Source organism: Macaca fascicularis, chromosome 4, assembly GCF_037993035.2.
Source record: "Macaca fascicularis isolate 582-1 chromosome 4, T2T-MFA8v1.1".
In the NCBI taxonomy this organism is placed as follows: Eukaryota; Metazoa; Chordata; class Mammalia; order Primates; family Cercopithecidae; genus Macaca; species Macaca fascicularis.
Window position 1 is genome coordinate 147,564,526 of NC_088378.1, and position 12,750 is coordinate 147,577,275.

Sequence of the window (12,750 nt, forward strand, 5' to 3'; positions counted from 1 at the left end):
GATACTTACACTCCTCTATTATAGTAGAAATAGACATGTGACCTAATCATGTAAGGGGTTTTAAATTCAGCCAAAATAACTGGCAAATTTTCCTTGCTAAAATGGTAAAAATGAACTCTCCTAACAGAGTTGCTCCATTGAAATTCTTTACAGTAAATCAATAAATACATCATTCTGTGTAACATATTGATCAAGACAACACATTTTGACCAATTAAACATTTTAGTCAAAAAACACGAGTCTGGAACAAGGAAGAATATACATACATGAAGCCATTTATCACATTAAAATACATAAAGCAAGAGTGTAGACATGTAAAAGCTCATTAATTCCACATCTAGATATTTCAACCATTTCTGAAAGGTAGACAGAGGACTCCAGAGTAAAGACTACAGGACTTAACCATTCTAGTAGAGATTTTAGGGAGATTCACAGAACTGCCAATCAGGTGGGTCTTGCGTTATTGGTTATATCATAATCATCTGGGGTTCTATGAGATTCTGGAGTAATGTCTGTTTTGTCTCTCTAAATTGAAAGCATGTCTTTGATTTCACTTGGAAACATTGATCTGTATGCAGCTGGTGCTTATTAGGAGGTGTTAGCTGTCTGTTCAATGTGCTGTAAGAGTGATGTACTGGGCTAATTTAACCCAAATAGCTTTATAATTCTGTCACAACCTCTCTGCAGCCGCCTACTTTTCCTAGGGCAGGGAAATGGAAATCATTTTAAGAAATGGAAAAAGTGTGATTTAAGTAATTCAGCTTAGTTTACTTCCCTTGGGAAAAGGACAGCTAACAACTACTCTCGGAAACTAAACAAGTCGTGTCTGATGTCTATTAGTTATTTAAATTTAGCCACACCTTTAACTAATAAAGAGAAAGTGTCCTAGTCAACTCCAGTAAGGATCAGGGTTCTCTGCTTCTGGCATATCAACTGACTTGAACTCTGAATTTCTCCCAGAGTTGTGCTCAGAATTTTACTGACAGTTCAGCTGACATGGAAAGGTCTGAATGTGGCTGGGTGCGGTGGCTCACACCCGTAATCCCAACACTTTGGGAGGTCAAGGCAGGCGGATCACTTGAGGTCAGGAGTTTGTGACCAGCCTGGCCAACATGGTGAAACCTCATCTCTACTAAAAATACAAAAATCAGGCAGGCGTGGTGGTGTGTGCCTGTAATCCCAGCTACTCGGGAGACTGAGGCAGGAGAATCACTTGAACCTGGGAGGCAGAAGTTGCAGTGAGCCGAGATCGCACCACTGCACTCCAGCCTAGGTGACAGACCAAGGCTCCGTCAGGGTTTGGGGGAAGAGTCTGAAGGCAGCACGGGAGAGATGGTCTGTAAATAATGAAGCCAAGTGTGGGCTGTTTGGAAGTCAAGTGTTCACACACAGGAACCTGTCCCAACATATGAATTACTTCCTTACTGTATTAACATTCTCCCTCCTTAACTTTTCCCTCTCCAAGTCTTACCCTCCTGACCTTCCTCTTCAAGCCTTAACAGGACTGAGTACCAGTAAGGGCACACACAGCCACACCACACACAGCTGAGTGTTCTGGGGGCACTGATGGTGTTGGTTTGCTAGCTCTCCGCTAGGAGGTCCTTCCAGACACAGCAGCAACCCGCACTTCCTGCTCCTCAATGGCAGCCTCCCTCCAAACCACTCCCAAACCCCAAATCAGCCCCAAGGAGACCAGGTCTTCACCCCACTCAACAGCTTACATCCCACTCGACCAAACGTTGTCAATGACAACATTGCTTTGTTTGTTTTTTAACCAGCATATATAGGGATACCCTCAGTATTCTTAGCACTAACAAAAACAGCTCCAAAGAGAGAAACTGAAACCAAAAGTTTACATCAAGGATCCCCCTTCCACCAAAAAAGCAAATGTTATGCAGCACTAGACCACACCCCCACATCAAAACTGCAGCACAAGCTTTTCTGAACATTTGAGAGAAACCAATTTTCACAGTAGCAGCCAACATGTGAAAATACTTTTATTGCAAAATTGAAGAGTACAGTTCAGCAAATGCATACTGGAATGCTACTATGAGTAATTACACAGGTGGTTATGCAAACACTGAACTGATGCGTCAATTTGGCAGAAGTATAAACATTTCTAGAATAGTATGCAAGGTTCAGTTACCTAGATCTGCTAGCTAACTTCCTTTACCTCTGAAAGAGCTCCCCCAAAGTCAATCATTTTCCAAAGGAAAAGTCATAGTGAGAAATACATTTAAGTAGGCAAGAAAAGAACACACTTATATTAAACCGACACAACCATTTTTAAGTGAGCATCTTACCAGGGGCAGACATGATTATTCTCTTGTGTCCTGTAAGAGGGTGCTGTTGGTTAACTTAATTCAAACAAATCTTTAATCTTGAAAACTTTCATTTATTTGTATAATGCATTATGAGATCTAGTATGTACTAGGCACTATTCTAAAAGGCTGGATATACAGCAGGGAGCAAAATAGGCAAAGATCCCTGCCTTCAGGAGGTTTACATTCTAGGAAAGAGAAAACAATGCATAGACACATAACAAAGCCATGGGGCATGTTCAAAGCTGATCGAAGTGTGACGGAGAAAAATAAAGCAAAATGGTGTGAGGGTGAGGTATTACAATTTTAAATGTCAGGTACAGACACAGAAAAAAGGTAACATTGTACAGAGATCTGAAGAAGGTGAGGAAGTGCCCCAAACTGCATGGAAATCTTAGGAAAGTTTTCCAGGCAGAGGGAACAGCTAGTTCAAAGACACTGAAAGGCCAGGTATGGTGGCTCATGCCTGTAATCCCAGCACTTTGAGAAGCCAAGATGGAAGGACTGCTTGAGGGTAGGAGTTTAAGATCAGCCTGGGCAACACAGTGAGACCACATCTCTACAATTTTTTTTTTTTTTTTTTTTTTTTTTTTTTGTAAATTAGCCAGGCATGGTAGTACAGATTTGTAATCCCAGCTATTTGGGAGGCTGAACTGGGAGGATTGCTTGAACTCAGGAGTTTGAGGTTTCAGTGAGCTGTGATAATGCCACTGTTGCTGGAGCAACAGAGCAAGACACTGTCTCTAAATACATAATACATACATACATAAATGGACACTGAAAGAAGAGAATGTCTAGGCAGTTCAATGATCAACAAAAATCTATACATTTTGCTGTTTCCTAATCTTAAATACTACATCCCACATACATTTCAAAAGTACAAATTTCAAAAGGCTTATGGCCAGGCATGGTGACTCACACCTGTACACCTGTAATCCTAGTACCCTGGGAGGCCAAGGCAGGCGGATCGCTTGAACTCAAGAGATCGAGGCCATCCTAGGCAACAAGGCAAAACCCCATCTCTACTAAAAAAGAAAATGAGGCAGGTGCAGTAGCACATGCCTATAGTCCCAGCTACTCAGGAGGTTGAGGCAGGAGAATCACTTGAGCCTGGAAAGTGAAGGTTGCAGTGAGTTGAGATTGCATCAAAACACTCCAGTCTGGGTGACAGAGCCAGACCCTGTCTTTAAAAAAGTGAGGTCGATAGGGGGTAATTCTTCTCCAATATTGGAAGTTTTTTCTTAAATATACAGCATCTGGCACTACTGTGATAAATAGAAATGTATGCATTTTGCTTTCCCACTATCCCTCAGTGCACTGACACCTTCTTGTCTGTAGTGAGTTAAATCCCAGAGGCGCTGGGAATATGTTTAGCACCAGAGCAACCAAAGCTAGTAGGCTGAATACAGCACTCAGATGGGCTGCAAGCCAAAGATGCCTATACACGGATTCAAGAAATGATGTGCAAGAATCTCTACCTTTATTCTCTACCCTACAACCATCCTCATCATTTGTGGCAGCATCAAGGTGGTGAAGGAACTCAGCACAGAAAACACTGAAAATGGTAACAAGACCAAAATAGAGCTGGACGGAAAAAATATCCAATCTCTGCACTTCCAAAATAATAATGTGATCCAAGCTTCTTTTTTAAAATTTAAGATTTATAAAAAACAAAAGAGACTTTATTTTGAGTACAGAGGAAGAGAAAAGGAGAACTGTGTCGGTAGAAACAGAATGTGAATACTGGGAATCAGGATAGAGAAAGGCCAAGGCTGAGTGAAAGGAGTCAAGGCTGAGAATCAGAGGTGCTTGGGCCCCCTCCTCACTTCCTGGTCCACTAGTGGTATAGCCTTGGGCATGACACTGTACTCTTCTGGGGTTTCCCTTCCTCATCTACTAAAAAGAATTCATCCCAGCCCTTTGGGAGGCCGAGGCGGGTGGATCACCTGAGGTCAGGAGTTCAAGACCAGCCTGGCCAACATGGCGAAATCCCACCTCTACTAAAAATACAAAAATTAGCCAGGCGTGTTGGCAGGCACTTGTAACCCCAGTACTGGGAAGCTGAGGCAGGAGAATCGTTTGAACCCAGGAGGCGGAGGTTGCAGTGAGCCAAGATCATGCCACTGCACTCCAGTCTGGGCGACAAGACAGAAACTCTGTCTCAAAAAAAAAAAAAAGAAAAAAAAGAAAAAAAAATTCATATAGGATTGCTTTAAAAATTGGCAACAGTGGATTAAAAGCAGCTAGGATGTTAAAAAGCCAATCTCAAAAGGTTACATGTTGTCTAGTTGCATTTATAGAGACTACTTAAAACGACAAAATTATAGAGAAGGAGAGAGTTGGCTGTGGTTATAAAGGCATACCATTTGGGATCCTTGTGATGGAACTGTTCTGTATCTTAACTGCAGTGGTGGTCACATAAATTTTCACATGTGAAAAATTGTACAGAACTAAATGTACACACACAAACAAGAAGAATGTGTGTAAAACCTATGAAATCTAAAAAGCGGCAGGGCATGGTGGCTCATGCCTGTAATGCCAACATTTTGGGAGGCCAGGCAGGAGGGTCACTTGAGCCCAGGAGTTCAAGCCCAGCCTAGGCAACATAGTAAGACCCCATCTCTACTAATTTTTTTGTGTTAATTACAGGCATGGTAGTGCATGCCTGTGGTCATAGCTAGCTACATTGGAGGCTGAGGAGGGAGGATCGCTTGAGCCCAGGTGGTCAAGGCTCTGCTGAACCATGATATTGCTACTACGGTCCAGCCTGGGCAACAGAGTGAGACCCTGTCTCAAAAGAAGAAAGAGGAGAGGAGAGGAGAGGAGAGGGGAGGGGAGGGGAGGGGAGGGGAGGGGAGGGGAGGGAGGAGGGGAGGGGAGGGGAGGGGAGGGGAGGGGGGGGGAGGGGAGAGGGGAGGAGAGGGGAGGGGAGGGGAGAGGAGAGGAGAGAGGAGAGGGAGAAAGAAGGAAAGAAAAGAAATCTAAAAAGTGTTAAAGTGTTGATGGCTATATCAGTGTTAATTGCCTGATTGTGATACTGTAATACTGTTACGCAACACGTTACCATTGGGAGAAACTGGGTGAAAGGGACACAGAATCATTCTGTATAATTTCTTACAACTATATATCAATCTATGTATAAAACTATACATGATCTTTAAAATCTCTTCACCTTAAAATGTCTGGCATGTTTGGAAATGATCCATAAATGGCATATTGGTCAAGTTATCCTCTCACCTAAAAAGCAGAACTGCTAATTCGTACTTCCCACTAATGAGATTCTAGAGGAAATGCTCAGCAATGTAGCTGGCACCAAGAAAGAGCTCACTCAATGGTCATTATCCTGGCCCTTCAAAACCTCACAAATATCCAAGGAAAATGCAAACACTTTTTTACATAACCAGTGGAGAAACTTACAGAGTTTGCTGGCTCTGAATAATAAACATGTACGCACCAAAATAAAAGAGCCCTCTAAAAGAGAGGGAACAAAAAAATCTTTCGTGGTGTAGAACAGCCTTTTTCACAGTGTTCTCCATAGAACACTAATCCTCTGAGCTGCTCCTAAATAAATAAATACATGGTCCCTGGTCAAATAAATTTGGGAAATGCAGCATATATCATCCCCCTTTGGAAGCACCAATAAAAAAGAAAATCCCTATCCAACTTCACTTAACCCATTTTTCTCCAAATTTACTTGGTCAAAAACAATTTTTAATACCTACTGGCGTCCTGAGAAATGCTCCCAAGTCTGGAATTTTAAGTCATTCTACACCGGTCAGGTACTCACTACCTCATTTCTTCACCCATTATGTGCTTGCTTTCTTTGTTTTAGAAACAAACTCTCACTTTGTCACCCAGGCTGGGGTGCAGTGGCGCAATCTCGGCTCACTGCAACCTCCGCCTCCCAGGTTGAGGCAATTCTCATGCCTCAGCCTTCATAGTAGCTGGGATTACAGGCATGCGCCATCCTGCCCAGTTAATTTTTGTATTTTTAGTAGAGACAAGGTTTCACCATGTTGGTCAGGCTGGTTTCAAACTCCTGACCTCAGGTGAAGTGCCTGTCTTGGCCTCCCAAAGTGTGGAAATTACAGGTGTAAGCCATCATGCCCAGCCCCATTTTGTACTTTAGAAGAGAAACAAATGGGCTTTTCTACAGCTTGTGTAGTGGTTTTTTTGGTTTTGTTTTGTTTTGTTTTTGAGACAGAGTCCCTCTCTGTTGCCCAGTCTGGAGTGCAATAGCACAATCTCAGCTCACCTCAACCTCCACCTCCTGGGTTCAAGTGATTCCCCTGCCTCAGCCTCCCAATTAGCTGGGATTACAAGCATGTGCCACCATTCCCGGCTAATTTTGTATTTTTAGTAGAGATGGGGTTTCACCATGTTGTCCAGGCTGGTCTTGAACTCCCGACCTCGGGTGATCCACCCACCTCAGCCTCCCAAAGTGCTGGGATTACAAGCATGAGCCACCGCGCCCGGCCCGTGTAGTGGTTTTAACTATACACAGCTGGTCTTCAATAAATATTTGCTGAATTGGATTCAATAAAAGTACGATCCAGGATGACAACTGTAGGCATTAGGGGAAGTGACTTTTACTGATTTTCTTTTTTAATCTCTCACTTAGTGAAGAAAACAAAGGCACTCCTTTCTGGAACTTTCTGAAGGCTGTCAGAAACTTCCAGGTGCCTAGGTTTTCCACTTATGCCAGTAGTATCTGGCCTGAGGGGAAGCTGCTCACAAGTGGAACAGCAGCCAACAAGCTGATGTGATTATAAGGGTTCTGGGAACCAGCCTTAGTTCACTTTCTGTTACTATAACACAATATCACAGACTGTGTAATGTATTTTTTAAAAGAATTTTAAAAAATTTTTTATCTTTCTTTTTTCTATTTTTTTATTTTTCTTTTTTGTTCTGTCTTATGGGTCCTGAAAAATAAATGTATTTCTTACAGTTTTGGAGGTTGAAAAGTCCAAACTCAAGGGGCTGCATCTGGCGAGGGCCTTCCTGCTATGTCATAACACAGCAGAGAGCATCATATGGTGAGAGAGCAAGAGCATGCTAGCTCAGGTCTCTCTTCTTATAAAGCCACCTGTACCATCAATGGGAACCCCCATGATGACCTTATTTAACCCTTATTATGTCCCACAGGTCCCACCTCCAAATGCAACCAACATATGGATTTAGGGATTAAGTTTCCAACACAAGAAATTTGGCGGACAATTTCAAACCACAGCAAAGCTCATGACTAAAAATATCCCTACTTATAACTATAAATCCTGAAATTCCTTTAGCAGGATACAAAGCCTTTCATACCAAGAAAAATAAGAAAAAAGTTCTGCCTGCAACCATTCCTAAAACAGGTAGTAAGTTAAAGATAAGTCATTTTCATAAAGATGACTTAAGATTAAAGTCATATAAATGAATTTTGGAAGTCAATGAATTTGCTGAGATCAAGCTTGGAGGGGTGGGGTGGAAGGAGTGTACAGGGGGAGAAAGGTAAAAACTTTTCCCTAGAAGTAGAAGATAAAACTAGTTTCACCTAATTCACAGGCCCTTTAAGACCAAAAACACTGTTTCTATTTAGAGGAATGACCCATATTCTAACTTGCAAAACCATAAACTACCTGCAAAATGTTGCCAGTTTTAAAAGAAAAACTAACCAGAATAATAAATAAGAAAAGAACGTTCTTAAATGCAAACAAGATTTGAGGGAAACCTCAAAATCTATCTTCTACATAAAGATCTGGAAACGAAGACTTTATCATAAGCCCCTAACATAATGAAAACAAGTCTCAAACACTCAAGGGTAGGAAAGCATACTCACCAAGCACACCCCACCCAAAGCACACTCAGGAATTTTTTAGGAACATTTCCAACATGTTTGAAAACAAAATGGGTTTCAGATAAAACCTTAACTTAACTGGGACAGCCATGCTTCCCAAGCATTCTAGTTCTTGAAGGTTGCTATGTAAAAGTGAGTGATGGTTTGGACATTCCATTACACTTAATAATCCTAAAATCACATGCATATGGCTGTCAGCATATCCATTCCTCAACATGAATAAGGGAAGGTCTAATCACAACATTTCAAATTAGCTAAGACATCAGTTGGGAAGCCCAGGCTGCACACTTCCCACTATGTACGTTACTCTTTCTCAACAGTCCCCCTGCAGTATCACAGGGCCAAATCTCTCCTCTTGGATGCAATAATTTGCGCAGCATTTGCCTTGGCTATCCCAGCCTTCTCCTCTCACTGGCCAGAAAACATGACAGAGAAAAAAAAATTGCCAAAAAAATATTTTCTGGTAGTTGAACTGAATTTGACACAACAAAAAAGTATGTAAGGTTTAGCAGCAATCCCAGTGGGCTTCCAGAAATCAAAGTCCCCACAGACTAAACAAGTTGGAGACAAGAAAATTAAAAATCTGCCTGCTGAATAACTGTCTATGAAAGTTTTCTTACCAGGAGCCCGGTTATCTTTTTAAATTCTCAATCCTCACTGCAAGATGTTCTCCTCTGTATTTCAAAGACAAAGTCAGGCTCTCTTTTCTTCCTTCTTTCCCTCCCCCACTCCTACTACAAGAAATAGTGATTTTTCTAAATTCCTTTTAAAACTGATGGAAGGAGGGAGAAGCCTAAGTATTCCTCCTAATCCAATGTTCTATTAATAGGATTTTTAATGCAGTGCAGGTTTTACAATACTGTAAGGGGAAGACAATGAACAATGACTGTATTGTGCCACACCTGCTCCCCCACCCCTCGGGGAGGCTGAATGATGTCTTACCTGGCATCCCCCATTTGGACACTGATACACCTATGACGTGACAGGCCCTGCCAAACTACAGAAAAAATTCTCCCTTTCACTCTGTTAACACACCTGACATCATTTAGTCCAATAATACCATGTTCAAAAAAAAAAAAGTTAAACTTTTTTTCCTTTTTTTAAAAACAAAGTGCTTCAGTTTTTGCAAAAGACTAAACCATTCAGCCAGACTTGGCCAAACCTTCAATTTACACAGTGGGACACATGATAACAATTGGCCCAAATACCCCTAAGGGAAAAGCCAGACTCATGGATTCAGAAATGAGAAAAATGCCTCTGACTTGCCTTCCCGGTTCCGCCCACTGTGCACATCAGTGCGCCTGCAGGAAATGATTCCCATTTCAGTTTCTCTGTTGCAATAGTGAAGGGAATGCAATCCCAATATCAGGAAAAAAAATTAGCACGCCACTGGAGCGCAAAGGCTGCTGGATCATCAGAGTGCTTCCTCTCAAATTCCAAACACAAACCCACATGCCCGAAACGCTACACTGAAAGTGGCTGTGTGCCTTTGCCTCAAAGTTACGCTCTGCTGAGCATCTTCGTATTTATCTTTGAGCCCTGTACCAGCTTAACAGCTGATCCTTCTGCCCTCTTGGGTCCAGTGTCAAATCTGCCAGGAGAACCTCATCAACAAGCAGAACGAGCTTCAGTGAGCTAGGGGAAGCCAGAGATCAGAGAAGTATGCATCTGAGAAATCAGCCTGCCCTGTCATGAGGTTCTGAAACACCAGCTCACTGAAAAGCACATTAAAGGGTTCCAACAGCAAGGCTGAATGGATGTCAGCACAAATCAGTGAGTCCAAGTCCTTCCGGCTTCCTTTCCTGGCCAGAATGGGAGAGACTTAGCTATAATGGCATTCACAGACTTCTGCCCAGCAGAGCAAGCCAAGAGAGAGCTTTCTATTAGCAGCACCCAAGAAGCCTGTGACCATGGTGCCCAGTGTCCATCTTGGCAGAAAAAAGACACGCTGTGATCCCAATAATAAATGCACAACCACCACAGAATACATTGTACACAGAATGATGATACTTCATATTTAGCTTCCAAAACTGAGCTAAATGATCAGTATTCTTGGCCACAATGACCATATAATAAAACTGTCATAGTAAGATATTTCTACAGTGCAATGCCTTCGTTCACATGATAGCTATTCCCATCTTTGAATCCTTCTTAAGCTGTTACGTTACTTAATTGCATATATACCAAGTACACCTCTTTTGCAGTGCATTCCCAGGCATTATTTCTCAGAAATGCATGGTACGCATTTCCACTGTTTGCTACTTAATACTCACTTCAGCAATACATCACTTCTTTATAATAAAATAGCTCTATATGGGGATTCACCAAATTATTTTCCCCCTTAGAAACGTTGTTTGACCTGGGTGAAGAAAGTTCATAATGACCGCTTTATATATACCTTATGATATGCTTTGTAAGTATTGCAATGTTTAAGTACAATAGGAAACATCTTACTTAATTTTCTAATTTTGAATCTTCTTTATCTGTAGCATGTTCTCTAACCCCACCCCCCAAAATAATAGAAAACTTTATATACTTTTTATGCATCACATTAAAGTAATACTTCTCCTACCTGTATATTCCGACTTCTTTTCTATTGCCCACTCATATGTTTTTTATGCATCACATTAAAGTAGTGCTTCTCCTACCTTTATATTCCCACTGCTTTTCTACTGTCTATATAATATGACCAGAAACAAAAGTATAAGCCAATTACAATGCTTCGCCCAGACATGAAATCTATCTTTTACTCTGTGGAAGAAATACTACAGTCAACATAACACTGTCTGCTAGTGTTTTTTAAGACCACAGCCAACACACAAGACAAACTGTGCTCACAATTTTGCTCAGAAATGGTTGGCCCACGCATTAGGTACGCTAAGTTTATTCTTAACCAATATTAATTTTTATTACCAAAAAGTTATTTTAAAATGCATGTGAGTTACTTCTGTGGTACTCCGTATATGGACAAAACCAGTAAGAAAGATAAGTCAGCCCAAGCTGTCAGGCTAAATGCTTACAGTCAGCTCAGTTATAACTGAAAAGGTTCATCCTGCACTGACACCAAATCATAAAATGTAAGATTTCAAACTCTGAGATAATCACACCTAGAAAATGCAACCGAAAGTCATGTACCTGCCATATTGCATTATTTCCACCTTACTGATTAAAGTCGAAATAGGTGTGCTAACTTCATTGACCATCTACTTGTTGAAAACGCACTTTTAACTTAAGAAAGTAGTTCAAGCTTCGTATTTCATTAACCACAGAACTATAGGTTGTTTTACACTGTAGGGAAAAGTTTATCCCTACTCATGATGGAGCAAACTGCAGCTTCTGAAGGCTTATTAAAATTAAAGAATTGGAATAATAACTCCATAAATATCTTTTTTTTTTTTTTGACACAAAATTTCACTCTGTCCCTTATGCTAGAGTGCAGTAGCACCATCTTGGTTCACTGCTACCTCTGTCTCCTGGGTTCAAGCAATTCTCATGCCTCAGCCTTCCAAGTAGCTGAGATTACAAGCATGCACCAACACACTCGGCTAATTTTTTTTGCCTTTTTAGTAGAGATGAGGTTTTGCCATGTTGGTCAGGCTGGTCTCAAACTCCTGGCCTCAAGTGATCTGCCCATCTCGGTCTCCCAAAGTGCTGGGATTACAGGCTTGAGCATCTATGTACTTCTCGACTGTTTTGAGTCGAGAATTCATGAATCTGAAATTTCAAGTGCTTTCAAATTGTAGCAAGGAAACGGAACCTGACAACAACCATCTATGTAGGACATTCCAGTAATCTAATTAATTAAGTTTATTTTAGAGGTGAGTCCTCCTGAGAAAAAATTTCATTCAAATCACAGAATTTCCTCAACCCTTACAGAGTGCCACAAAAACAAAACAAAACAAAAACAAACAAACAAACAAAAAAACTACCACAATCACTTCTGCTGAGCCTCAGAACACAGTCTCCATCCCACTGCAATAGTTAACCCCACTAAAAGTAGCCATTCTGAGGTTAAGACCCACACCCACCTGCAAGGTAAGAGCTGGAAGTAAAGAAAAGGCAGTCGTTTAAGGGTGCTGGAAGAGGATTCTGTTTTTCCCACCGTCATTCACTAAAGACTGCACAAAGAGTATCCATCCAGTCCAAAAGAAGGTCTGCTGGACAGACCACAGATTGCCAGGGTGCCTGCCTGCTAAACACGAATTAATGACTAATTCATGAATTCAAGAAAACACCATTCAAGACTCTAGCAGGAAAAAGTTCAATTAGCTAAAAATTTAACAGCACCCAGCACCTGTGATGTAGCTCCCCAAGATAAGAACTTGGCTGCCATAGGACATTAAGAACTAAGGGCACTACCATATGGGCTATTTGGAAGAGAGAAGTGCCAGGAAAAAACAACCTTGTACATCTTTCCGTGCTGGGACCTTGTACTAAATTGAGAAAATATTTTCAGCTGAGTTACTTGGTGAGGTTTACACCCTAACCACATAGAATCCTTGCTGCTCCCAGACATTCCCTCTGTTTAAACCAAATCTCTGGTTTTCCAAACCCACCTCTACTTAAGCATTCAACTAATGAAATGGTAAG

The 12,750-nt window shown here is 41.4% G+C and overlaps 2 protein-coding genes across 24 annotated transcripts in view; one reads left to right on the plus strand and one right to left on the minus strand.

The window, feature by feature from the left end:
• Window positions 1-12,750, minus strand: part of CARMIL1 (capping protein regulator and myosin 1 linker 1) — a 349,557-nt gene that overhangs the window by 251,965 nt on the left and 84,842 nt on the right. For 2 of the 19 annotated variants that reach the window (XM_074038749.1, XM_065544333.1), the window contains exon 1: window positions 12,189-12,328. The exons of the other annotated variants lie outside the window; for them this stretch is intronic. The gene's annotated coding sequence lies outside the window, so the exon portion shown is untranslated. Of the gene's footprint in view, window positions 1-12,188; window positions 12,329-12,750 lie in introns of those variants that run through there. 19 annotated transcript variants of the gene reach the window in all.
• LOC102142214 (cytidine monophosphate-N-acetylneuraminic acid hydroxylase) overlaps window positions 1-12,750 on the plus strand; it is a 357,828-nt gene that overhangs the window by 81,299 nt on the left and 263,779 nt on the right. The window lies entirely within an intron of this gene.